At 40.0% G+C, this 26,668-nt stretch overlaps 1 protein-coding gene across 5 annotated transcripts in view; it reads left to right on the top strand.

Moving 5' to 3' along the window:
* LOC128688240 (uncharacterized) overlaps positions 1 to 26,668 on the top strand; it is a 254,209-nt gene that overhangs the window by 37,267 nt on the left and 190,274 nt on the right. For all 5 annotated transcript variants that reach the window (XM_070082241.1, XM_070082252.1, XM_070082248.1 and 2 more), the window contains one exon: positions 21,136 to 21,205. The gene's annotated coding sequence lies outside the window, so the exon portion shown is untranslated. The remainder of the gene's footprint in view (positions 1 to 21,135; positions 21,206 to 26,668) is intronic.

Raw genomic sequence — 26,668 nt, 5'->3', positions numbered from 1 at the left:
CCCTTCAAAATCTTTCTTAATTTCCATACTAATTCTCACCCTTTTTACCACAGGGTTGGCACTAGAAGCTTTCTTGGGGCCCATGGTGACTTATTTTGCAGAAACAAGCACCAAACACAGTGATAATATGGATAATATGGAATGTATCGAATGTATCCTTAGATGCGCGCACACTGGATGGCTTGTAAACACTGGCACACAAGGGGCAGTTCAGGCCACATGTGGACAGGTTTCGTACGAATCGTATCGAATACCAGGTTTTCAATCGAATACCGAGGAAAAATTTTTTGCGATATAATGCATCGAATACTGGGGGTCCACTGTATTTATACAATGATGTTAACCCCTTGACTGTTGCAGCCCTAAATCCTGAGGTGTCTCCTATTCTTGCAAAAATTAAAAAAAAAAAATTATTTTTTTCTTGTGAAATGATAGAGAATCTTTTCCTGATGGTAATGACACCAAAAGTACGAAATCTGATGGAAAACTTATGGAATTACGCTCTCGCGAAGTTAGCGGCCTCAGCGATATTAACGAATCGGCAATTTCCCCCACTTTGAGCCCTATTTTTGGCTAATTCCATTGTTCCAGTCGACCAAACTCATAACTATTTCTTTAGAACTCCATTTTTTCTATCGATTGGTCAACAGAGTTAAATCGGAGGCTGCCATAGTGAAGAGCTCTGTTCCACAAGGCACAGTACTCGCCCCCATCTTATTCCTTATCCTCATATCAGACATAAACAGAGATATACACCATAGCACCGTATCATCCTTTGCGGATGATACTAGGATCTGCATGAGGCTGTCATCTGCTGAGGACGCGGTTAACCTCCAAGAAGATATAAACAAAGTTTTCCAGTGGGCAACGGTAAACAATATGATGTTCAATGAGGACAAATTCCAACTACTCCGTTATGGAAAACTGGAGGAGATAATAACTAGAACAGAGTATACTACTGACTCCGGCCATACAATAGAGCGGAAAAATAATGTAAGGGACCTGGGAGTAGTAATGTCTGAGGATCTCACTTTCAAGGATCACAACAGTGCCACGATCGCACGTGCAAAGAAAATGATAGGATGGATAATGAGAACTTTCAAAACGAGAGATGCCAAGCCCATGATGATCCTTTTCAAATCACTTGTTCTCTCTAGGCTGGAATACTGCTGTACATTAACATCTCCATACAAAGCAGGTGAAATCGCAGATCTAGAGAGTGTACAGAGATCCTTTACTGCACGTATAAGTTCTGTCAAGCACCTTAACTACTGGGAACGCTTGAAAGCACTTGACTTGTACTCGTTGGAACGCAGGAGGGAGAGATATATCATAATCTACACTTGGAAAATCTTGGAAGGAATGGTCCCAAATCTGCACACAGAAATCACTCCCTACGAAAGTGAAAGACTGGGCAGGCGATGCAAAATGCCGCCAATAAAAAGTAGGGGCGCCATTGGTACACTAAGAGAAAACACCGTAAGTGTCCGGGGCCCAAAACTGTTAAACAGCCTCCCATCAAGCATTAGGGGAATTGCCAATAAACCCCTGGCTGCCTTCAAGAGAGAGCTGGACAGATACCTAAAGTCAGTGCCGGATCAGCCGGGCTGTGGCTCGTACGTCGGACTGCGTGCGGCCAGCAGTAACAGCCTAGTTGATCAGGCCCTGATCCATCGGGAGGCCTGGTCGTGGACCGGGCCGCGGGGGCGTTGATCCCCGGAATAACCTCCAGGTAACCTCCAGGTAACCCAATAAAGTGGTCAGAAATTGGCAATTTGGCCAATTTCACGCAAATTAAAAAATATGCCAATTCCAAAATAGGGTCCAGAATGAACAATGCAGACATTCCTGGCTCCAAAATAACATTTTCTTTGTTCATCAGTCATGTCTCCAGGCCCCTCTGATATTACTCTTGCTTTCTATTTTGAATTTTTATTCAAACAAAAAAGAGAAGATTTACCGTTATGCAGACTACTGCAATATTGTAATAACTGTATAAATAATGTCAACCCATTCATGACTGCATATTAGAATGGCTAGTTGGACATTTATTGGATAATGACATCATTTGTGTACTTTTGAACATTCGCAAAAATCAAACATTTCCCCTACTTTGAGCTCCATTTCGAGGTTCTTTTCATAGTAAAACCAATAAAAGTCGCTTCTGTTTCTATAATATATTTTGCATTCTATCAAATGAGACCAAGAAAACGAGAATACAACCATAAATACTATACGAAAATACACCACAAAGTCGGCGTTTTAATTAAAAAAAAAAGTTGGAGTTTTTTTTCTCATTATGCACTGATTGCTGCAGGATTTTTTTTATATGGTGCACACTGACCACACAGACCCATTCTCTCACATGTGGTCCTACCAGCTTTCTCCTGCTTGATTTGAAGCCGCTAGAATTTATGAGTATATATACGTCAAACATGGTGGCTCATAAGACGTATGTATACAACCGAAACAGTCAAAGGGTTAAAATTGTACATAGAATAAAAGTAATCCTAATGAACATAAACATGTGTACATGACAGTAGATTAAGAGTGTACCATGGTTATATCAATATGTTAGGTAAAAGGACACCAGTGCAACTGATGTGTACCATGGTACTTGATAAAAAGAAAAATGAATCCAGTTCAATTCAGCCATATATATTCTTGAGTACAATTTTTCTTTAAATTAGGTGGCAATCAGAGGTACAGTAGGGCCCCACTTATACGGCGGGTTAGGTTTCAGGCTGTCGCCGGAAAGCAGACATCGCCGGAAGGCAAAACGCCATTTTTTCCCATTTATAAATGCACATAAATGCCAGACAACAAGTTTACACTAAATTATATTAAGTTAGTAATAGAACTAGGCATTAAAAACACACAAAGTAAAATACATTCACAGTACATTCATTACTTATCTTAAAGTATTTGTAATCTTAATGTAGGGAGATAGGTGAGTAGTACTTGACTTAAGAAATCGTAATGACACGATTGCAAATAAACCATACCCCCGGCCGGGATTGAACATCGCCACAATAAGGAGCACAGGCACCTCTGTGAGCAAGTTTTTACAGACGAATCTCCAGCTAGCGTGGCCGTGACGAACTCTAGCTCAAGTCCCTTCAAACATGACTTAAGAAATCGTAATGACGATTGCCATACCCCCGGCCGGGATTTTAGAGTCTCCCATTTATAGCCACAATGCACATAATGGTGTAGAAATGCCTAGTTGGATGAATCTTATTGTGGCTAGCTGGTCTAGTGGCTAGTTTTTGACATGACTTCAATCCCGGCCGGGGGTATGGTTTATATTAAGTTAGTATGTTGATAGAAGCTAGAGTTCGTCACGGCCACGCTAGCTGGAGAAAAAACACACAAAACTTTCCTATGTGTAGAAATATACCTAGTTCTTACAGCTAGTGGCTATGGAGTCATTACTTATCTTAAAGTATGTTGTAATCTTACGGCCATGTAGGTCTGTAGATACAGAGTGAGTAGTATACTAGTATGAATTGTAGGAAGTCATGACCGTGCATGGGGTAGCTTATTTGTAGGAAGTCAGGTGCAGGTAGCCCAGGTGTAGGTAGCCCTGGCTCCCCATCTCATACTTAATATACGATATTTAAAACATCCCACAGTTAAAGTACACATACAATACACTCATTATTTACCTTAAAATATGTGTTGTCTTAATATAGGAAGAGAGGTGAGTAGTATTTATATGTAGGAAGTCAGTGTAGGTAGCTGGTAGGTGTAGCCCACCTGGGCTACACCTACCGGCTACCTACACTGTGACCCAGAGCCATATTATTAACATCGACATACCTTGTTCATTGAATTTAATCGTTTCTAACAACTACCTTTAGATACCATCATAAACGAAGGGAGAAATAATGAATAATTCATGCCGAAAATTGTAAACAAAAGCGGAGTGGAGGAGTGGCTGGGCCAAACGCAGATTCATACACGTTTTCTCTGATGGCTGAACAGAGAAAACGTAATGCTGTCCCTCCAGCTGGCTACCACACAGCTCATAAGAACATAAGAAAGGAGGAACACTGCAGGAGGCCTGCTGGCCCATACTAGGCAGGTCCTTTACAATTCATCCCACTAACAAAACATTTGCCCAACCCAATTTTCAATGCCACCCAAGAAATAAGCTCTGATGTGAAAGTCCCACTCAAATCCAACCCCTCCCACTCATGTACTTATCCAACCTAGATTTGAAACTACCCGAAGTCCCAGCCTCAATAACCCAACTAGGTAGACTGTTCCACTCATCAACTACCCTATTTCCAAACCAATACTTTCCTATGTCCTTTCTAAATCTATACTTATCTAATTTAAATCCATTACTGCGGGTTCTCTCTTGGAGAGACATTCTCAAGACCCTATTAATATCCCCTTTATTAATACCTATCTTCCACTTATACACTTCGATCAGGTCTCCCCTCATTCTTCGTCTAACAAGTGAATGTAACTTAAGAGTCTTCAATCTTTCTTCATAAGGAAGATTTCTAATGCTATGTATTAATTTAGTCATCCTACGCTGAATGTTTTCTAACGAATTTATGTCCATTTTGTAATACGGAGACCAGAACTGAGCTGCATAATCTAGGTGAGGCCTTACTAATGATGTATAAAGCTGCAGTATGACCTCTGGACTTCTGTTGCTTACACTTCTTGATATAAATCCCAGTAATCTATTTGCCTTATTACGTACGCTTAGGCATTGCTGTCTTGGTTTAAGGTTGCTGCTCACCATAACCCCCAAGTCCTTTTCGCAATCTGTATGGCTAAGTTCTACATCATTTAACTTATAAGTACTAGGGTTATGGGCACTCCCAAGCTTCAGAACCTTGCATTTATCTACATTGAACTGCATCTGCCACTTTTCTGACCAAGAATAGAGTTTGTTTAAATCCTCCTGAAGTTCCATAACATCTACGTTTGAATCAATTATCCTACCTATCTTTGTGTCATCGGCGAATTTGCTCATATCACTAGTAATTCCCTCATCAAGATCATTGATATATATTATACACAACAACGGGCCCAAGACTGATCCCTGTGGAACGCCACTTGTTACAGATCCCCACTCGGATTTAACCCCATTTATGGACACACTCTGCTTCCTGTCAGTGAGCCATGACTCGATCCACGAGAGCCCTTTTTCCCCAATGCCATGAGCTGCCACTTTCTTTAACAGTCTATGGTGCGGAACTCTATCAAAAGCCTTACTAAAATCTAAGTAAATAATATCAAATTCTTTATTGTGGTCAACAGCCTCAAAAGCTTTACTGAAGAAAGTTTATAAATTAGTTAGACAAGACCGGCCTCTTGTGAATCCATGCTGAGTATCATTAATCAAGCTATACTTATCGAGATGGCTTCTTATAATCTCAGCCATAATTGACTCTAGTAATTTGCCTACAATTGAGGTCAGGCTTATTGGGCGGTAATTTGACGGTAACGACTTGTCCCCTGTTTTAAAAATAGGAGTTACATTAGCCATCTTCCACATATCAGACACTACACCTGTTTGAAGAGATAAATTAAAAATATTAGTTAATGGTTCACAGAGTTCCATTTTGCATTCCTTAAGAACCCTTGAAAAAACCTCATCAGGACCCAGCGACTTATTTTGCTTCAGTCTGTCTATCTGCTTCACAACCATCTCACTAGTGACTGTGATGTTACATAATTTATCTTCTTCTAGCCCACTGTAAAAATTAATTACTGGAATATTGTTAGTGTCTTCCTGTGTAAAAACTGAGAGAAAATAATTATTTAAAATCTAGCACATTTCATTCTCTTTGTCAGTAAGGTGCCCATAGTTATTTTTAAGGGGACCTATCTTATCTCTAACTTTTGTTCTGTAGACCTGGAAAAAACTTTTTGGGTTAGTTTTAGAATCCCTAGCAACTTTAATTTCATAGTCCCTTTTAGCTTTTCTTATCCCCTTTTTAATGTCCCTCTTAATGTCAATATACTGATTCATAAGATGACCCTCACCTCTTTTGATACGCCTATAAATTCCTTTCTTATGCCCTAGTAGATATTTGAGCCTATTATTCATCCATTTTGGGTCATTTCTATTTGATCTAATTTCTTTATATGGGCTAAACGCTCTTTGAACAGCATGTATAGTGTTCAGAAAACTGTCATATTGATAGCTCTCTTCGTTACCCCAGTCAACAGATGATAAGTGTTCTCTAAGCCCATCGTAATCTGCTAAGTGAAAATCTGGGACTGTTACTGAGTTATCGCTACTATCGTACTTCCATTCAATGCTAAATGTAATTGATTTGTGGTCGCTAGCACCCAGTTCCTCTGAAATTTCTAAATTATTAACAAGGGATTCATTGTTTGCCATAACTAAGTCAAGCAGGTTATTTCCCCTTGTAGGTTCTGTCACAAACTGCTTCAAAAAACAATCCTGAAATACTTCTAAGAAGTCGTATGATTCTAAATTCCCAGTCAAGAAATTCCAATCAACATGACTAAAGTTAAAGTCTCCTAGAATTACTACATTATCGTGCCTTGTGGCCTTAACAATTTCCTCCCGTAGTAGTTTCCCTTGGTCCCTATCTAAGTTTGGGGGACGGTATATCACTCCTAAAATCAGTTTTTCATGCCCCTCTGAAAATTCTATCCAAACAGACTCTGTATGTGTTACTTCAGACTTAATACCCGTTTTTATGCAACAGTTCAAGCGATCTCGGACATACAATGCCACCCCACCCCCCCTCCCAATACTTCTATCTTCTTGGAACAATTTAAAACCCTGAATATGACATTCCGCAGGCATGTCCCGACTTTTTGAATTAAACCACGTCTCAGTTAAGGCAAATACATCAATGTTACCTACACTAGCAACTAATCTCAACTCGTCCATCTTATTCCTAGCACTACGGCAATTAGCATAATAAACATTGAAAGACTCTCCTTTCTCTTTACCCTTCCTGCTCATTTCTGTTTTTCTACTAAACCTATTACTGTCCTTATCACCCAAGGTCCCTGGCTTTTCAATATCTATCTCGTTCTTATTATTACTAGTTCCCCTAGAACTCGTAATATTACTACACTGGGACTTCACTGTTTTCCTGCCAAAACCCATACCACTAACTATTCCTAGTTTAAAGTCCTAACTGCTCCCTCCACTGCAGTTGCCAGTGCTCCCACCCCACACCTAGATAAGTGAACCCCATCCCTAGCATACATGTCATTTCTGCCATAGAAGAGGTCCCAGTTGTTGATGAATGTTACCGCATTTTCCTTACAGTATTTGTCCAGCCAGCAATTGACACGAATTGCCCTGGACAACCATTCATTTCCAACTCCCCTCCTTGGCAAAATACCACATATGAGAGGGTTCCCACCCTTACTTCTAATTATTTCTATTGCTGACCTATACCTGCTAATCAGGTCCTCACTCCTACGTCTGCCAACATCGTTGCCTCCAGCACTGAGACAGATAATAGGATTGCTCCCATTACCTCTCATGATGTCATCCAGACGGCTAACAATATCCTCCATCCCAGCCCCAGGAAAGCAAACTCTGTCTCCTACTCGTGTCCTTCAAGCAGAACGCCCTATCCATATACCTAACTTGGCTATCCCCAACAACAACAATATTCGTACCTTCCTTAATGTCTTTCGTCGTGACGTTCCCAGTATTCGACTCACATTCGTCGGGTAGCACTGAGAATGTATTAGACGTTTCCACAACAGTTTCCACGGCAGTCTCTTTCTTCTTCATCGTTTCTACCTTTCCATTCGTCTTCTTGATCGTCAACTTCTTTCCCTGCTGTCCAGCCACTGACCAGTTTCCCTTCTTGACCTGAGGACTCAAAACAGGAGGACTACTCCGAGCACATATAAAATATGCAATAAATGGCAGACAAGTGTACACTAACTTATGATAACAAATTCCCACTACAGGCAGCACACTCCACCAATATTCAAAACACTAAACCTACTCATCATACAAAACATCCATACTTATTACTGCACCTATTACATACATAGAACGCTTAACTCTGATATTAACCCTCCCCTCAAACATCTCCTTGCCAACCTCAACAGAACACATGACCATAACACAAGGCACAGATCACTCTTTGATGTTCCTCGTGTCCATCTCACGCTATGCAAAAACTCAATGCACATAAGAACATAAGAACATAAGAACGAAGGAACACTGCAGAAGGCCTACTGGCCCATGCGAGGCAGGTCCAAGTCTCCTACCGGCTTAAGCCAATGCACCCAACCTAGTCAGGTCAGGTCACATTGACTTAAGGGAGGAACACGGCAACCGACCTGGTAGCACAAGCTATCAGGTCTAACTCACACCCACCCACATCCACTCATGTATTTATCCAACCTATTTTTAAAGCTACACAACGTTCTGGCCTCTATAACGGTACTTGGGAGTTTGTTCCACTCATCCACAACTCTATTACCAAACCAGTACTTTCCTATATCCTTCCTGAATCTGAATTTTTCCAACTTAAAACCATTGCTGCGAGTCCTGTCTAGGCTAGATATTTTCAGCACACTATTTACATCCCCTTTATTTATTCCTGTCTTCCATTTATACACCTCAATCATATCCCCCCTAATTCTACGTCTTTCTAGAGAGTGCAGATTCAGGGCCCTTAGTCTATCCTCATAGGGAAGGTTTCTGATACATGGGATCAACTTTGTCATCCTCCTTTGTACATTTTCCAGAGAATTTATATCCATTCTGTAATAAGGTGACCAAAACTGTGCAGCATAATCTAAATGAGGCCTAACCAAGGATGTATAGAGTTGAAGAACAACCTGAGGACTCCTATTATTTATGCTTCTTGATATGAAGCCAAGGATTCTATTAGCTTTATTGCGAACACTTATGCACTGTTGTCTTGGTTTCAGATTACTGCTAACCAGAACTCCTAAATCTTTTTCGCAATCCGTAATATTAAGATCTACATTATTTAGTTTATATGTGGCATGGTTATTGTCCTGTCCAACATTTAGAACTTTGCATTTGTCTATATTAAACTGCATCTGCCACTTCTCCGACCACTGCATCAGTCTATTCAAATCTTCCTGGAGTGCTCGAATGTCCTCGTCAGAATGAATTCGACGGCCTATTTTGGTGTCATCGGCAAACTTGCCGATGTCGCTCTTTATGCCCTCATCTATGTCGTTTATGTAGATTGTGAACAGCAGGGGGCCCAACACTGACCCCTGTGGAACACCGCTCGTGACACTTCCCCACTCTGATTTCTCCCCATTTATGCAAACTCTCTGCTGCCTATTTGTCAACCATGCCTCTATCCAGGAAAAAATTTCTCCTCCTATTCCATGTGCTTTAATTTTCCTCAATAGTCTCTGATGTGGGACCCTGTCAAAAGCCTTACTGAAGTCCATATACACAATATCATATTCATTACCATGATCTACCTCCTCAAATACCTTAGTGAAAAAAGTTAATAAATTCGTAAGGCAGGAACGCCCCTTTGTAAAACCATGCTGAGATTCGTTGATTAATTTATGCTTTTCAAGGTGGCTACGAACTGCCTCGGCAATTATTGATTCCATAAATTTTCCCACTATGGAGGTTAGGCTTATTGGTCTATAGTTCGAAGCTAAGGACCTGTCACCTGTTTTGAAAATAGGTATCACATTTGCCATTTTCCACTTATCTGGCACCATGCCAGTTTGTAGTGATATGTTGAAAAGATTAGCCAAAGGTGTGCTAAGCTCCTCTTTACATTCCTTTAGAACCCTTGCATACAGTTCATCAGGGCCTGGGGATTTGTTAGGTTTTAATTTATCTATTTGCCTAAGGACCATGTCACTTGTGACCCTAATAGTGCACAGTTTATTATCGTCCTGTTCTACATAATTTATCATTACTGGAATATCGCTGGTATCCTCCTGTGTAAAAACTGAGAGGAAGTATGTGTTAAAAATACTACACATTTCCTTATCACTGTCAGTGAGCTGACCCGAGGAACTTTTGAGTGGGCCTATCTTGTCCCTGATCTTACTTCTGTATACCTGAAAGAATCCTTTTGGGTTAGTCTTCGATTCTCTTGCAACTTTAACCTCATAATCTCTTTTTGCTTTTCTAATTCCCTTTTTTATTTCTCTCTTTAACTGAATATATCGATTTCTCAATTGCCCCTCTCCTCTTTTGATTTGCCTATATATGCCTCTCTTTTGACCAATCAGATATTTTAATCTATTGTTCATCCATTTAGGATCATTTTTGTTTGATCTGATTTCCCTATTTGGAACATAATTTGACTGAGCAGCTAGAACTATGCCCTGGAAAGCATCATATCGGCAACCATCACCACCTACCTGACCCTTAGTCAGGTCATTCCAGTTCAGCCCACCTAAGTAATTTTTCAGTCCTATGAAATCAGCCAAGCGAAAGTCAGGGACGGAGACTTGATTGCCATTATTAGGGGAATTCCATGATATATTAAAACTGAGTGATTTGTGATCACTTTCCCCAAGCTCATCATTAACCTCAAGATTATTAATTAGTGTTTCCCTACTGGCAAGAACCAAGTCAAGGAGGTTATTTCCCCTAGTTGGCTCTGTCACAAACTGTTTTAAAAAACAATCCTGGATCGTATCAAGAAAGTCACCTGACTCTAAATTTCCTGTCAAATTGCTCCAGTCAATCTGTCTATAGTTGAAATCTCCCATTAGCACAACATTTTCGTATGTAGATGCCTTACGAATTTCGTCCCATAGAAGTTTACTGCACTCCCTATCAAGATTTGGGGCCCTGTAAATCACACCCAAAATTAGTTTTTCTCGGCCCTCGAGAAGCTGTAACCAAACAGATTCAGTGGCTGACGCTTCTAATTTAATATCTTGTCTAACACAACAATTTAAATTGTCTCTGACATACATCGCTACTCCACCACCTTTCCTGTTGACCCTGTCAGTGTGGAATAATTTATAGCCTTGTATGTGACATTCAGAGGGCATCTCTCTATCTTTCAGATTGAGCCAGGTCTCTGTTATAGCAATAATATCTATGTTTCCTGCACTTGCAATTAATCTTAGCTCATCTATCTTATTTCTTACACTCCTGCTATTAGTATAGTAAACCTTAAGGGAGCTAGTCCCTTGCTGCCCTCTGCTGTCCCCCTTTGTTTGCTGACCTGATCTATTGTCTTTATTTATAACTTCATGCTGAATGCCTTTTATACATTTACTGTTTCCAACCCGAGTGTTGCAACCTGCTTGTTTCCCACACACACCCATACCTCTATCTTCCATCAGTTTAAAATCATAGGCATTTCACCAATGGCCTTCTCAATCGAGTCTGCAAGTGCTACCACCCCAGCCCCAGAGAGATGTACCCCATCCCTTGCATACATATCATGTTTGCCATAAAAGTTGTTCCAGTTGTCAATGAATGGGATTGCAAGTTCCTTGCAGTATCTGTCTAGCCAGCAATTTACACCAATTGCCCTAGACAACCATTCATTTCCTACTCCCCTTCTAGGCAAGATGCTACATATGATTGGGATCCCTCCCTTAGACTTAATGAAATCTATAGCTGACCTGTACTTATCTAGCAGCTCTTCTCTCCTACCCTTCCCAATATCATTTCCACCAGCACTGAGACAGATAATGGGCTTGCTCCCATTACCTGACATGATATTATCCAGCCTGTTGACAATGTCCCCAACACCAGCTCCAGGGAAGCACACTCTATCTCTCATCTTCTTATTCCTATTACAAAAAGCACGGTCAATGTATCTTACCTGAGAGTCACCAACCACAAGAATGCGCTTACCTCCATTAGCAGGGGCAGTAGTACCCTTACCTTCACTGGCCACTGAAGTACATTCATCCTGAAGAACAGAGAAGCGATTTCCTACCTTCAGATCTTCACTCTTAACTTTCCTTACTCTGATGCGCCTTCCATTACTGTGAACTACTCGCCACTTGTAGCAGGTGCTGGGCTGCACCTCACCGCTGGTAGCCGTTGCTGCCTCCCCAACTACAGCCTCCTCACAGCGAGAGACAGACTGCACCTCGCTGCTAGAAGCCTCATTCCCCACAACTCCAGCCACCTCACACTCTCTCCCAGACCCATTGAGGTGGACCTTCAGCCTCCTAATCTCCTCCTGGAGAAGCAAGACCTCCTCCTTCAACTCTCCAACCTCAATTTTTAAAACACTGCAGAAGCAAGCCATGCTTTGTAACCGTCCACACTAATCCCCAAAGCAGCTCAAAGATCACTTAATCACCCAAAACCAAATAAATACTGAATAACTGAACCTCATAAATTGTATATCTTAAATGTTTCTCACAATTATATCACATAAATGTTAAACCTAAGACCCAATCTAACTTTGTTATTATTTAAATACACTACCTAATGGAATACTCCATACTACTGAATGTACAGCAATGCATGCAACCATATGACCTGTCTTTGTAATACTCATTTGTGCTTTATTGTTATTTGTTTACAATAATGTTTTATCACTGATTATGGGCTCTGGTGGCCTGGTGGTTAACGCTCTCACTTCACACGGTGAGGGCCTGGGTTCGATTCCCAGCCAGAGTAGAAACATTGGACGTGTTTCTTTCCACCTGTTGTCTATGTTCCCCATCAGTAAAATGGGTACCTGGGTGTTAGTCGACTGGTGTGGGTCGCATCCTGGGACACTGACCTAAGGAGGCCTGGTCACAGACCGGGCCGCGGGGGCGTTGACCCCCGGAACTCTCTCCAGAACTCTCTCCAGATAAACATCATTGCTTAGTTAATCTTAAGTTAATTTTAAGCCAGCCCATAATGCTATGCATACAAGTGGCTTTGGCATGCTGCTCTTACCTGTATTTTTTTGTAGCTCTGTATGTATGTTCAAATTATTAAATAAATAAATAAATAAATAAATAATGATAGCAATAGAAATAGGCATTAAAAACACAGTGAAAGGTAAGATACACACAGAGTACACTTATTACTTACTTTAAAATATTAATATTAATATGTGAGAGGTGAGTGGCAGGGTGTTTATTGAATAAAATCAGAATGGCACACCATCATCCTCTAACTTGGCACTTAAAGCAAGAGGCTTACGACTCCTCTTTTTATCACAGCTAACCTTAGACGCCATCGTCAGTGAGAGCCAACTAGTTAACGAAAGAGTAAACGAGAGAGAGAACGAGATACTGAGTTCAGACAATGTAAGAATACAAACTGAACACATAGTGGGTGATCACTTGGTCAGGCGAAATAAATGCTTATTAATATGTGTCTACTTTTAGTTCATTCACGTACGTTTGTAAGAGTTTGTAAAACATTTACTTCAATATTTTTTTATTATAATAATAATTACCTCACAATACAAATACACCTACCATCCGACTTACAACCTGCTCGACTTACGACCACTTGACTTACGACCGTGTTTTTTATGCCAAATTTCTGGGAAATAAACAACTATTTGTGCTGTACACAGTGTTTATCCTAAACCTTACAGTATAAAATACAGTACTAACAACATAAAAAGTAAAGTAAACATGAAATACCAAAATAAAACAATAAAATAAAGTCATTACAAAAATGTTTTGTTGATATTCAGTAGTAAGGTTCGACTTACGGCCATTTCGACTTACGACCGGTTTCTCGGAACCGAACTGTGTCGTAAGTCGGATGGTAGGTGTACTCTTACATTGTTTACAAGTTGTACAAGTTAGTACGGAATAAACAAACAGCAACACACCATTTTTAGAGTGAATGAAGATATTATTATTATTATTATTATTATTATTATTATCATAATAAAAAGCACTAAACCCACAAGGGTTGTGAATTGCTTTATATAGAGTGAAGGCATACGAAAAGAATATTTTTCTACAGTTTTCCCCCAGTTTGACTAGAGAAAACGTAATTCTTCTGACACTACCTACACAGCTGCTTTGTAAACAAATCTCATATTTACGTCAGTTTTTATTCTGAGTGTATGTATCATGTTTATATGCTATGTAACTGGTTTCATACACAGTGAACCCCCGGTATTCGATATTAATCCGTTCCTGAGAGCTCATCGAATACCGAAAATATCGAAAAGCGAATCAATTTTCCCCATAAGAAATAATGGAAATCAAATTAATCCGTGCAAGACACCCAAAAGTAGGAAAAAAAATTTTTTACCACATGAAATATTAAGATTAATAATTGACACTTACCTTTAATGAAGATCTGGTGATGATTGATGGGATGGGAGGAGGGGAGAGTGTCGAAGTTCTTACTGTTTAGAATAATGCCACTGGGACCAGCTTGAGAGTCACTGGACCTATGTCGCACAACAAATCTGTCCATAGAGCTCTGTACCTCCCGCTCCTTTAAGATTTGTCAAAAATGGGCCACAACATTGTCATTGTAATAGTCACCAGCACGGCTTGCAATAGCTGTGTTAGGGTGATTTTCATCCATAAAGGTTTGCAGTTCAACCCACTTTGCACACATTTCCTTAATTTTTGAGGTAGGCACAATGGATTCCACAACTGGCATAGGCTTCTCAGGGTTAGCCCTAAACCCTTCAAAATCTTTCTTAATTTCCATACTAATTCTCACCCTTTTTACCACAGGGTTGGCACTAGAAGTTTTCTTGGGGCCCATGGTGACTTATTTTGCAGAAACAAGCACCAAAAACAGTGATAATATGGAATGTACCGAATGTATCCTTAGATGCGCGCACACTGCCTGGCTTGTAAACACTGGCACACACGGGGCAGTTCAGGCCACACGTGGACACGTCTCGTACGAATCGCATCGAATACTGGGTTTTCGATTGGATACCGAGGCGAAATTTTTGCGTTAAAATGCATCGAATACCGGATTTATCGGATACCGATGCCATCAAATGCCGGGGGTCCACTGTATAATTTTGAGGAAAATATCATAGATGGATTAATAAAAATATCTATTCAGTGGAACCTCAAAAATCGAACGTATCACATATCGAACGTTTCGAAAATAAGACCATTTTTTTGGACAAACTGTGTCCCTATTATCGAACGCGCCCCTATTTTTGGACTGCCGGGTACGGGATCTGTCCGCTGGCCTGCTCTGTCCGCATCCCCGCGCAGACGCCGTGAGCAGTCTAGCTTTGTTTATGCTTGAGTGAACACTAACCTGCGATCTCATTCACACATTTTATGATTATTTAATTGTGTTTAGTGCTTGTGGGGCTGTGAAATAAGCTGCCATGGGCCCAAAGAAACTTGCTAGCGGTACCCCTGTGGTAAAGAAAGTGATAAACACCATAGATGTGAATAAGGAAATAATACAGAAGTATGAGATTGGAGTGAGACTTGTTGAGCTTGCCAGGATGAACAGAGGACTGTGGACAGTTATTTTGTGAGACAGAAACAGACGACTGTGGACAGTTATTTTGTGAGGCAGAAACAGATGACTGTGGACAGTTATTTTGTGAGACAGAAACAGATGTCTGTGGAGTTATTTTGTGAGACAGAAACAGACGACTGTTGAGTTATTTTGTGAGACAAACAGACGATTGTGGACAGTTATTTTGTGAGACAGAAACAGACGTCTGTGGAGTTATTTTGTGAGACAGAAACAGACGACTGTTGAGTTATTTTGTGAGACAAACAGACGATTGTGGACAGTTATTTTGTGAGACAGAAACAGACGACTGTGGACAGTTATTTTGTGAGACAGAAACAGACGACTGTGGACAGTTATTTTGTGAGACAGAAACAGACGACTGTGGACAGTTATTTTGTGAGACAGAAACAGACGACTGTGGAGTTATTTTGTGAGACAAACAGACGATTGTGGACAGTTATTTTGTGAGACAGAAACAGACGACTGTGGACAGTTATTTTGTGAGACAGAAACAGATGACTGTGGAGTTATTTTGTGAGACAAACAGATGATTGTGGACAGTTATTTTGTGAGACAGAAACAGACGACTGTGGATAGTTATTTTGTGAGACAGAAACATAGGACTGTAGACAGTTATTTTGTGAGACTGGTGTCCAATGACTCTCAAGCTGGTCCTAGTGGCATTAAAATACAGAGAAGGGAAGCAACCCCAGAGAGGGCTTTGATACCAGAAGTCCTCATGGAGGGGGATTCTCCTTCCAAACAATAACCCCAGCTCCCTCTCTCCTCCTACCTATCTTCCAGATGCCATCACCAATCTTCAATAAAGGTGAGTAAAAATGTTATTTTATATTACTATACATAATTAAAGACTATAGCATTTGTTGTGTGTATGTAAAACTGTAATTAATCTCTATAAAATGTATTTTTTTTGTGAATTTTTTGGGTTTCTGGAACGGATTAATTGTATTTCCATTATTTCTAATGGGAAATATTGCTTTGAATTTCAGACTTTTCGAATTTAGAACTAGCTCCTGGAACGGATTAAGTTCGAAATTTGAGGTTCCACTGTATTAATGTAAAATAAGACATTTAGTGTGCCCAAGAGTGATTATTATTACGTAGTATTGGCGTCATAAGTAGAGAGACTCTTAGCAATTTTAATGTGTACCTGCACACCTGCACAGTGTGTAAGTATACTTAGGTACAGGTACACATAAGTATAATTATCAGAGTACTATTCATATAAAATACGCAGTAACTTTAAAACGCTTGAAATTTTGGAAAGTTTCCTCACATAATAGATATGGTCATGGAGAATGTAAACAAACCGGGTGGGGTGCGCCGTATTTGAAAGACTGCTTGCCGTATAGCAAATTTTAGTCATAATTTGACATTGCCATATTAGCGTAACGCCGTAAGGCAAAACGCCATAAAGCGGGGCCCTACTATATTTCCAAATGATTTAACTACAGTATTTAGGTACATAGTGCCTGTTTTAGAAATGGTTTGAGAGGGGGGTTAAGAGAGACAGACAGAGAGAGAGAGAGAGAGAGAGAGAGAGAGAGAGAGAGAGAGAGAGAGAGAGAGAGAGAGAGAGAGAGAGAGAGAGAGAGAGAGAGAGAGAGAGAGCGAGACAGAGAAAGGGGTTGAGAGAGAAAGAGGGGGATTTTGAGAGCATACTATCAGTCAACATTAGAGGATTTATCACCAATGATGGAGAGCTCATGCACAGTTTCATGAACACTCGACGTTTCAACATGATTGCTGTTGTTGAAACATTTTTGGATGACAGGACTCCAGAAAATTTTGCAAGAATTGCTGGCTACACCTCATGGATGAGAAGAGACAGGCAAGGGCAAGGAGGTGTTGCTGTGTGCTTCTCTAAAAGTGTACATGCCTAGCTCGTTGATGTTGCCATCATTACTCACTTAGAAATTATGTTCTTCAAGCTATTTATAAACACTAGTACCTCTGTACTAGCATTTGTGATGTACAGACCTCAGTGGCAACATGCAGACCCTTTCCTGATGAAAAATGTGAAGTCCTTTCTGCTTCAACACAAATGTCAACATATAATTGTTGGTGACCTCAACCAACATATTGTGCAGAGGGACTTTGATGACCTTCTTGCAGTGTTTGACATGAGAAACTTTGTTGATTTCCCTATTCACATACCTCTGATTCCTCTCTCAACTCAGTAGTGAGTGATAGATCACTTCCAACAGATCTGTCGGAAGGCACAGTCACTTGCCAACCCCTCGGTTATGTTGGATCATCTGACTACAAGGCTGTCTTTACAACACTGAAGATCCCAACAGAATGAGTGAAAAATCTACATGTACAACCTGTGAAAGGGGAAACTGGCCAGCCATTTGCTCTGAGCTCGCCACCTCTGATTGGAATGCTCTTTTCAAAGGTGATGTTGACAACCAAGTAAATGCCTTCACTGGACACATCCTTAACCCGTAAACGGTCCAAACGTTTATATATGTTTTTTCAACATTTGAAAGTATATAAAAAAAGTAGATCTTCTTTTTTTATTTTTACATTTGAAAATGTGTAAAGAAACTTTGATCTACTTTTTTTTTTGTTATATTTGAAAATATGTAAAAAAAACGTAGATCTACTTTTGGAGCACTACACATATGAGCGTAGATCTGCTTGGACCGTTTACAGGTTAATCTCCAATAAGAACAAATCCCTCACTGGCAGTATGTGATGAAGCCTACAGATCAGCCTTTCTTCAGCTTTCATTGTAGAGAGGCTGCTGCTGCTAAGTACAAGGCTTGGAGAAGGTATAAGAGGCATCCCACTATTTATAAGAGGTACCTGTACAGGCAAGCCTGTAGGCATATGGGCAAAGTCCAAAAGTGGGCCATCTCTAAATGGGAGGCTGACATAAAAGGAAACCTGGCATTAGGTAGGGTGAGCTTCAAAACCTGGTGGTCCTGGTCAAGGACAGGCAAGGTTATTTGCCTGATGAACTTATTCCACATCTAAATTGGCAGGATGGGAATATCTCTGCTAGCAGTCAGGAGAAAGCTGTACTCTTTGCTGAACACTTTGCTGCTAAGATATAAGTTCCTGATCCAGCAAGGGGCCCTCTTTTTTTAGCTGCAGGAGCCATGTTGAAGCTGTCAACGGTGACAGTAAGGCAGGATGAGGTGTATCTTCTTAAATCACTAGACCAAGAAAAGGCTATGGATCCAGATAAGTTGAGCCCAAGATTACTGAGATGTGCAGACCAGGTAGCAGCACCTCTAACTCACATCTAATCAGCATTGCCTTGCACAGTGTAAATGGCCTTCTCTGTGGAAAGAGGCAAATGTAGTCCCTGTTTACACAAAAAAGAGTAGCAGAAATCCACAACTACAGGCCAGTGTCACTCCTGTCAATCACTGAGACAATAATCTCATGGCAGTTAACAGAGTTTTTCAACTACCATTCACTTTGTGACCATCAGTATGGCTCTAGAAAAGGTTACTCTGCTGCTGAACTTTTGTTAAACCTCTCCACTAGGTGGCCCCAGACACTGGATGAATCCAAAGTCAGCTGTGTAGTAGCGCTGGACATTGCTAGTGCTTTCGATCAGATATGGCTCCAGGGACTCATGGTAAAACTGCAAACACTGGGAATTGCAGGCTCTACTCTGTCTCCTCAGTGATTACAGAGTCAGCAAGACATCCTATTCAGGCAAGTGTTCCACAGGGAGTGTGCTTGGGCCATTGTTATGGAATGTCTACTTAAGTGACCTCCTTCGTCTCTTCCCAGAATCTCATACATATACAGATGACTGTAGTCCAACATTTACTTATCCAGGAGAGGAAGTGCCAGCTTACAGCTGTATCAACCTGGGGAAACCGATGGCTTGTAACACTTGCACCTGAGAAAACAAATAATGATGATATCTAGGTAATGCCAGAGCAGTAAGTATGAATGGGAGAGTGTTGGTACTCGGGGATGAAGTTGATATCCTTGGGGTGAAATTTGACTCCAGACTGACCATGAAGAACCATGTTGTAAATCTTTCAAACAAAGTGGCCAGGAAGCTTACAGCACTTTGACATATCTTGCATCTGCTTGACAGCAGAGGTTGCAAAATTCTATATGAGGCACAAGTACACTCACACCTTGAGCATACTCCATTTTCTTGGATTGCTTGCCTCCATCTCATTTACGACTGCTTGACAGAGTAGAGAGCAGAGCAAGACGCTTCATCTTTTGCCTGGACCCAGCCTGGATAGATCTGCCAATTTACCAGAGGTTTCAACACTGGAGGGATCTGGATGGCCTTACTGTTATGTACAAGGCCAATATTATCAAAATACCACACTTGGCTTCACTCCAAAGACAGCGAGAAGTAGGCTTGTACACTACAAGACGGGCAGCAAGCAGCAACTTCACTCTGACTCTATCCTTCTCCAGGACATCATTACATCTGAGATCATTTATTCGTAGGATGACTCGAGTCTGGAACATGTTCATTTTGCATAATGATATCAGCGAAATAAAGTCAGTTGATCAAATGAAATTGCTGTCGTACAGAAGGCTCCAACTTCATCCTGTTCCATATTTGTATGTTTCATAACAATAAAAAGGCTTTCAAATGAGCAGATGTAGGTAACAGCTCTCAGCTTGTAAATATAGTTAGGAAGCCTTAACCTAACCTTGTAAAACCCTTTGTAAAAAAAAAAAAAAAAAAAAAAAGAGGGGTGGGGTTGAGAGAGAGAAAGGGATTGAGAGAGAGAGGGGAGGGGTTGAGAGAAGTGGTATGAAAAATGAGAGGGAGGGAGGGAAATTTGTAGTTTGTGATGTGAAGGTAATGGCGAGAGTGAGGGAGGGTGTTGTGCATGTCCCTCATCTCTCACTGCTGAACATATCCACCACACTGCCACCAGTACTGGGCTGGGCCTTCCTTCTGGGCCCCAGTCATCCCTCTATCTCCTTATCTTACTAACCATTCCTCTGTCCTTCCCTGCCCACCAACCGCTGATATATTAATGCAAAGTAAATAATAAATCTATGGTTCTTGACCTGTATCCACCAGTACAAAATTGAGCTGCTCTTCTTGCATGAATATAATGAATATATACAAAGAATGAATGCATTTGGCTATAAAAAATAATCCTTTTGGCTATAAATCCTTTTTGGCTGTAAAAATAATCCTTTTGGTTATAAAAAATAATTCTTTTAAGATATATTGCTGAAAAAACAAGTGGCACATGCTTGGCTTTGATGACCACAGAGTGAAAAGCACACAGAATCTGCCTGCTAAAATTATGTGGGTGCATTTTTACCTCATATATAGGTACAACATCGATTTTCTGGACTTTTGGTTCCAAAGCCTCTCTGGATTACTGATGTTTCTGCTTTTAGAGAGCGCAATATTCCTTGGTCTTGTGGTTGGATGAGTGACGTACAGTTTTAAATACACTGCCGCGGGAATTTCAAGTTCCTGATTGTAAGTTTGTATGGTCCCGGACCATCAGTGTCCGGAAAATCGATGTTGTACCTGTAGTGAATTCCTGGTAGAAATAATGTATCACTATGTAAGTGTATTTACTCAAAATGAAAGTGTAGAAAGCGAATGAAACGTATTTTCTTGGGTTTGACTATAAGTTTATGAAAACTCCAAACTGGTTTAGGTTGGAAATACTATTGTAAAAAAATTCTTTGTTATTATTTATATGTGAAAATGAAACTGAGTTAGTTCCCTCGGTTAAAAAAGTATATTTTATATCTTGCAGAACGTTGTGTCAGAAACAGGAGGACATTCACACAGAAAGAGAGACTACTGTGAGAGAGAGAGAAATACTGGTAAGTAAAGGGAAAATATGTCTGCATAATTGTTTGGATTTCTGGCATCACAAGTACATAGAGCACCTCATTCTACACATTTCTAACTGGAGCTTTAGACTACTGTGTAAAGTGTAGCATGTAGTGTTTTTCACACACTGGGAAAATCCTTCACAATGATTCAGTTTGCACATGATTTAATTCATTATTTTTGTGCTTATTCTTGCATCCTCTTTAAGAAAATACTCTGAGTTCGTAAACAACTTGATGATGGTCCTGCATGGATTGAAACATTGTCATAAGCTTCCTCAGTATTATGTCTTATTCTTTCACTTTCAGTTTGCATGATTGACATTTAGCATAATTTTTCATAGCACTTTTATCTGTTGACTCATAATGCACAGTATTTGTGTGTTCAGTGGTCTTCCCTTCCAAATTGTATGTATCCTCCTTTCTGTGCTCTGGTTCAGGGAATCATGTAGTAGGAAAGGGAATTTCTTCAAGTACTGTACCATTTTATAATGCCATTATTAGACTACTGTCGCTTTGTACTCATTGTTCATTTTGCTACTTTTTCCATTCTCAGGTAATTGCACTTTTCTCGGCATTGTCATCTCATGTGCTTTTAGAGTTTACCATTGTGGCTCCACATTCATTTATGGCAAAATAATGGCTGCCATATTTTAAGTAAGGTTCTTGTCACTGTGAAAGTTATAAAATACTTGCTAACTTGAACTAGAAAATAACTTTCCATTCTTTAACCCACACTCTTATTTGCATACAGTTCCTTTTAACTTAAAAACATAAGAAAGAAGGAACACTGCAACAGGCCTACTGGCCCATGCGAGGCAGGTCCAATTCTCTTACCAGCTTAAGCTCACTGACCCAGTGACCTTAAGCTAACTGACCGTTTGACCTCACTGACCTAGTGAGGTCAGACACGTCACTTAAAGGAGGACCACAGCATCCAACCTAGTAGCACAAGCTAGTTAGGTTCAACTCACACCCACCCACACCCACTCATGTATTTATCCAGCCTATTTTTAAAACTACACAACATCCGAGCTTCTATGATGGTACTAGGGAGTTTGTTCCACTCAGCCACAACTCTATTACCAAACCAGTGCTTTCCTATATCCTTCCTGAATCTGAATGTTTCCAATTTAAAACCATTGCTGCGAGTCCTGTCTATGTTAGATATTTTTGGCTCGCTATTTACATCCCCTTTATTAATTCCTGTTTTCCATTTATACACCTCAGTCATATACCCCCTGATTCTATGCCTTTCTAGAGAGTGCAGATTCAGGGCCCTCAGTCTATCCTCATAGGGAAGATTTCCGATACATAGGATCAAATTTGTCATCCTCCTTTGTACATTTTCCAGTGCATTTATATCCATTCTGTAATACGATGACCAGAACTGTGCAGCATAATCTAAATGAGGCCTAACCAAAGATATACAGTGGACCCCCGGCATATGATGGCATCGCGTTACATTAAATCCGGCATACGGTACATTTTAACGCAAAAATTTTGCCTCGCCTCACGCGTCCAGGACGCATCGCGTCCCACGTGTGGCCTCAGCGTCAGTGTTCACAAGCCAGCCAGTGCGGTCGCATCTACACATACATTCGGTACATTTCACATTATCCCAGTGTTTTTAGTGCTTGTAACTACAAAATAAGTCACCATGGACCCCAAGAAAGCTTCTAGTGCCATCCCTGTGGTAAAAAGGGTGAGAATTAGTATGGAATTGAAAAAAGAGATGAAGGAAATGTGTGCAAAGTGGCTTGAAGTGCAAACCTTTATGGATGAAAATCACCCTCACACAGCTATTGCAAGCCGTGCTGGTGACTATTACAATGACAATGTTGTGAACCACTTCAGACAAATCATAAAGGAACGAGAGGTACATAGCTCTATGGACAGATATGTTGTGCGACAGAGGTCCATTGACTCTCAAGCTGGTCCTAGTGGCATTAAAAGAAGAAGGGAAGTAACCCCGGAAAAGGACTTGATACCTCAAGTCCTATTGGACGGGGATTCCCCTTCTAAACAATAAGTTTGGCACTCTCCCCTCCTCCCATCCCATCAATCATCACCAGATCTTCATTAAAGGTAAGTGTCATGTATTCTACTGTTAGTAGAGTACTACTAACTGTGCATGTCTTCTTCAATTTGTGTGCATTAAACTTAATATTTCATGTGGTAAAACTTTTTTTTTTTATGCTTTTGGGTGTCTTGCACAGATTACTTTGATTTCCATTATTTCTTATGGAGAAAATTAATTCGCCTTTCGATAATTTCGGCATACGATGAGCTCTCAGGAACGGATTAATATCGTATGCCAGGGGTCCACTGTATAGAGTTGAAGAACAACCTGAGGACTTCTATTATTTATACTTCTTGCTATGAAACCAAAGATTCTGTTAGCTTTATTGCAAACACTTATGCACTGTTGTCTTGGTTTCAGATTACTGCTAACCAGAGCTCCTAAATCCTTTTCGCAATCCGTAATATTAAGATCTACATTATTTAGTTTATATGTGACATGGTTATTTTCCTGTCCAACATTTAGAACTTTGCATCTGTCTACATTAAACTGCATCTGCCATTTCTCCGACCACTGCATCAGTCTATTCTTGTAGCGGCAGCGGCAAGCGGCAACAGGAACCTTGTCCTCTATTTTTACTTCTACCTGAGGTTCCCAGCAGCCCTGTGATGGCCTAATCAAGACCCACATAACACTAACATGTGTGGATACCCAGAATGATATAAATCAACTGCAGAAATCACTCAAAAGTACACAAATTACCAACTAATAGGACTCATATTACCACCTCCTGCCTCGCTGCCACTGAAGTGATATACCACAACATTCACCCATCACCCATCGCCTACTATTCATCCGAAGCCGCAGTCAATGGACAAGGGTCAGAGTATTAAAAGAAGATCCAGTAACCAGCTAAGGACCCCTAACATCAAAGGTGAGACCAGTAATATCACGAGGAAAACTTCTCGTACTGCCAGCCAGGACACAACCCTCATCACCCACCGGCACCACCACAACACACGACAGACAACAACAAACATGGCCACCACCACAGTCCAAGATAACTCCTTCCTTGGATTTGATGTTAAGAAGATTACCGATCCAGAAATAGCTAAACTCCTTATGATTCAGAACCACACAATCACCAAACTAACCCAGGAAATGCAGGAACTAAAAGCTTCCAGTGCACAGTACCTCAGCAAGATCACCGCTCTAGAACATAAACTAGACACTCTGGAACAACAAAGCAACACCCACACCCAGTCCGTAGACACCATCAACACTCTAAAAGACCAAGTCACCCTACTTACTACCAACATTATAGAGGAAAGATCAAGAGTGGACCAACAACTTGCAAATGTCGTAACCATCTTCCAAGACCATAATGACCAACAACAGCTATCTGACGCTGTTGTAGTTAACAGCAAACATCTCCCACCCACAGTTACCCAAGAAACCTGCATGGAGACCACCCTACAGCTTATCAAGGACCACCTTCGCCTTAACATACGTAGTGATGACCTAAAGGATTGCAAACTGATGGGCTACCAAGCGGGTAAAAAAACAGTGCTATTAAAATTCCAAACTAGCCTACAAAGAAACAACCTACTAAAAACATCCTTTTCTATGAAAACTGATGTTTACGTCAGTGAGTGCCTTTCCCAAACAAGACAAAACCTCCTTTATCAGCTAAGAAAATTATGCTATGCCCAAAAAATCCACCAGTGCTTTGTGAGGGATGGAAAAATTGCATTTAGGAAACAGCCCACTGGGAAGAGATACTTCATCTCTACAGAACGTGACCTTAAAACTTTCCTAAGTGAGGATGGATTAACAGAATCAGAGTAAGGTACAGATAATACCCACTGTCCACCATTAGTGTTATACTGCCATAAATTTTGTTCCCCCCCAAAAATTTCCAATGCCCCAACTACTTTTGAATGTCACTGTTGTATTCAATGACCATTCTACCTCATAGTCTTAATTGTGTTTAATATCTACAGAATCTCTCAACTTTTTTACTTCTTACCACTTCATTGTTCTGTCTTATTTTAATTGAAACTAACCATAGCTTGTCCTCAGTATTCTACCTCACTTTAAAAAATACTCTATCGCCCAATTTTATTTTAAAATCTCTATTATAGCCCAACCTTATTGTAACCTTTTTATTATTGCCCATTTTTATTTTATATTTTAGTGCCCATCTTATTATTGCACTGTTCTAGTCTTGAGTTAATTACCCAATCTTATATAGCAGGGGCCCGCTTTACGGCATTTCACTTTACGGCGTTCCGCTAATATTGTCATTTCAAATTATGACCAAAACTCGCTATACGGCTCCCTCCACCTGACTTTCTAATACAGTCACCGCTCCCCACCCTGTTTGTTTACATTCTCTGTGAGCTCAGTAAGCACTAAGTCTCTCCATTTTGTCTGGAAACTCCAAAATTTCAAATGTTTTTAAAAGTTATTTCATATTTTATATATACTCTGATAATTATACTTATGTATACCTGTACCTAAATAAGCTTACATACTGTGCTGGCATGCAGGTACACATTAAAATCAGTAAGAGTGTCTTATGTCTCCAGACGTCATATTAGTAATGATAATAATAATCATCAAGTCTCATTTAAATGTCGTATATTACGTTAATATACACATTTTCATTAATCCATCTATGATATTTTTTCAAAATTATATAATAAACACGATGCATAACATATAAATAAGATAAATACACCCCACAGTAGAATAAATAAACATAAATGTGAGATGTGGTAGCAGACGACTTGCACAAGTGATGCCATATTAGAAATGATAATAATAATAATCACCGAGTCTCATTAAATGTCGTATATTACGTTAATATACACATTTTCATTAATCCATCCATGATATTTTTTTCAAAATTATATAATAAACACGATACATAACATAAAAAGATGATAAATACACCCCACAATAGAATAAATAAACATAAATATGAGATATGGTAGCCAGATAACTTGTACAAGTGATGGCAATAATAACATTTTCTCTAATCTAACATAAGAGAAAATGTGTTACTGGGGGTAACTGTAGAAAATTATTCCTTTCGTATGTAAGTTTATTCAGGTATACACAAATACAGTTACATAGATTATCATACATAACAACATATGTGTAGAGAACCTAGGATAACCCAAAAAAGTCAGTGTGACTTATTTCCATTGCCTTCACTCAGAGCTTCATTTCTTCTCAAAATGATGTTACATGAGAAGGGAGTGTTCTTCTTTATTTATTCTACCGTATCAATGTAGAGACAACCTGTACACAATGTAACTTGTACACAAACCAGACGTGTACACTGTTTGTTTACAAAACTTACCTTTGCTTGGTTTGTTTATATAACTCTGTGCCTGTCCCCTCTCATGTACTCATTCTTTCTC

Source organism: Cherax quadricarinatus, chromosome 1, assembly GCF_038502225.1.
Source record: "Cherax quadricarinatus isolate ZL_2023a chromosome 1, ASM3850222v1, whole genome shotgun sequence".
Taxonomy (NCBI): domain Eukaryota; kingdom Metazoa; phylum Arthropoda; class Malacostraca; order Decapoda; family Parastacidae; genus Cherax; species Cherax quadricarinatus.
This window is presented reverse-complemented; position numbering and strand designations above follow the sequence as displayed.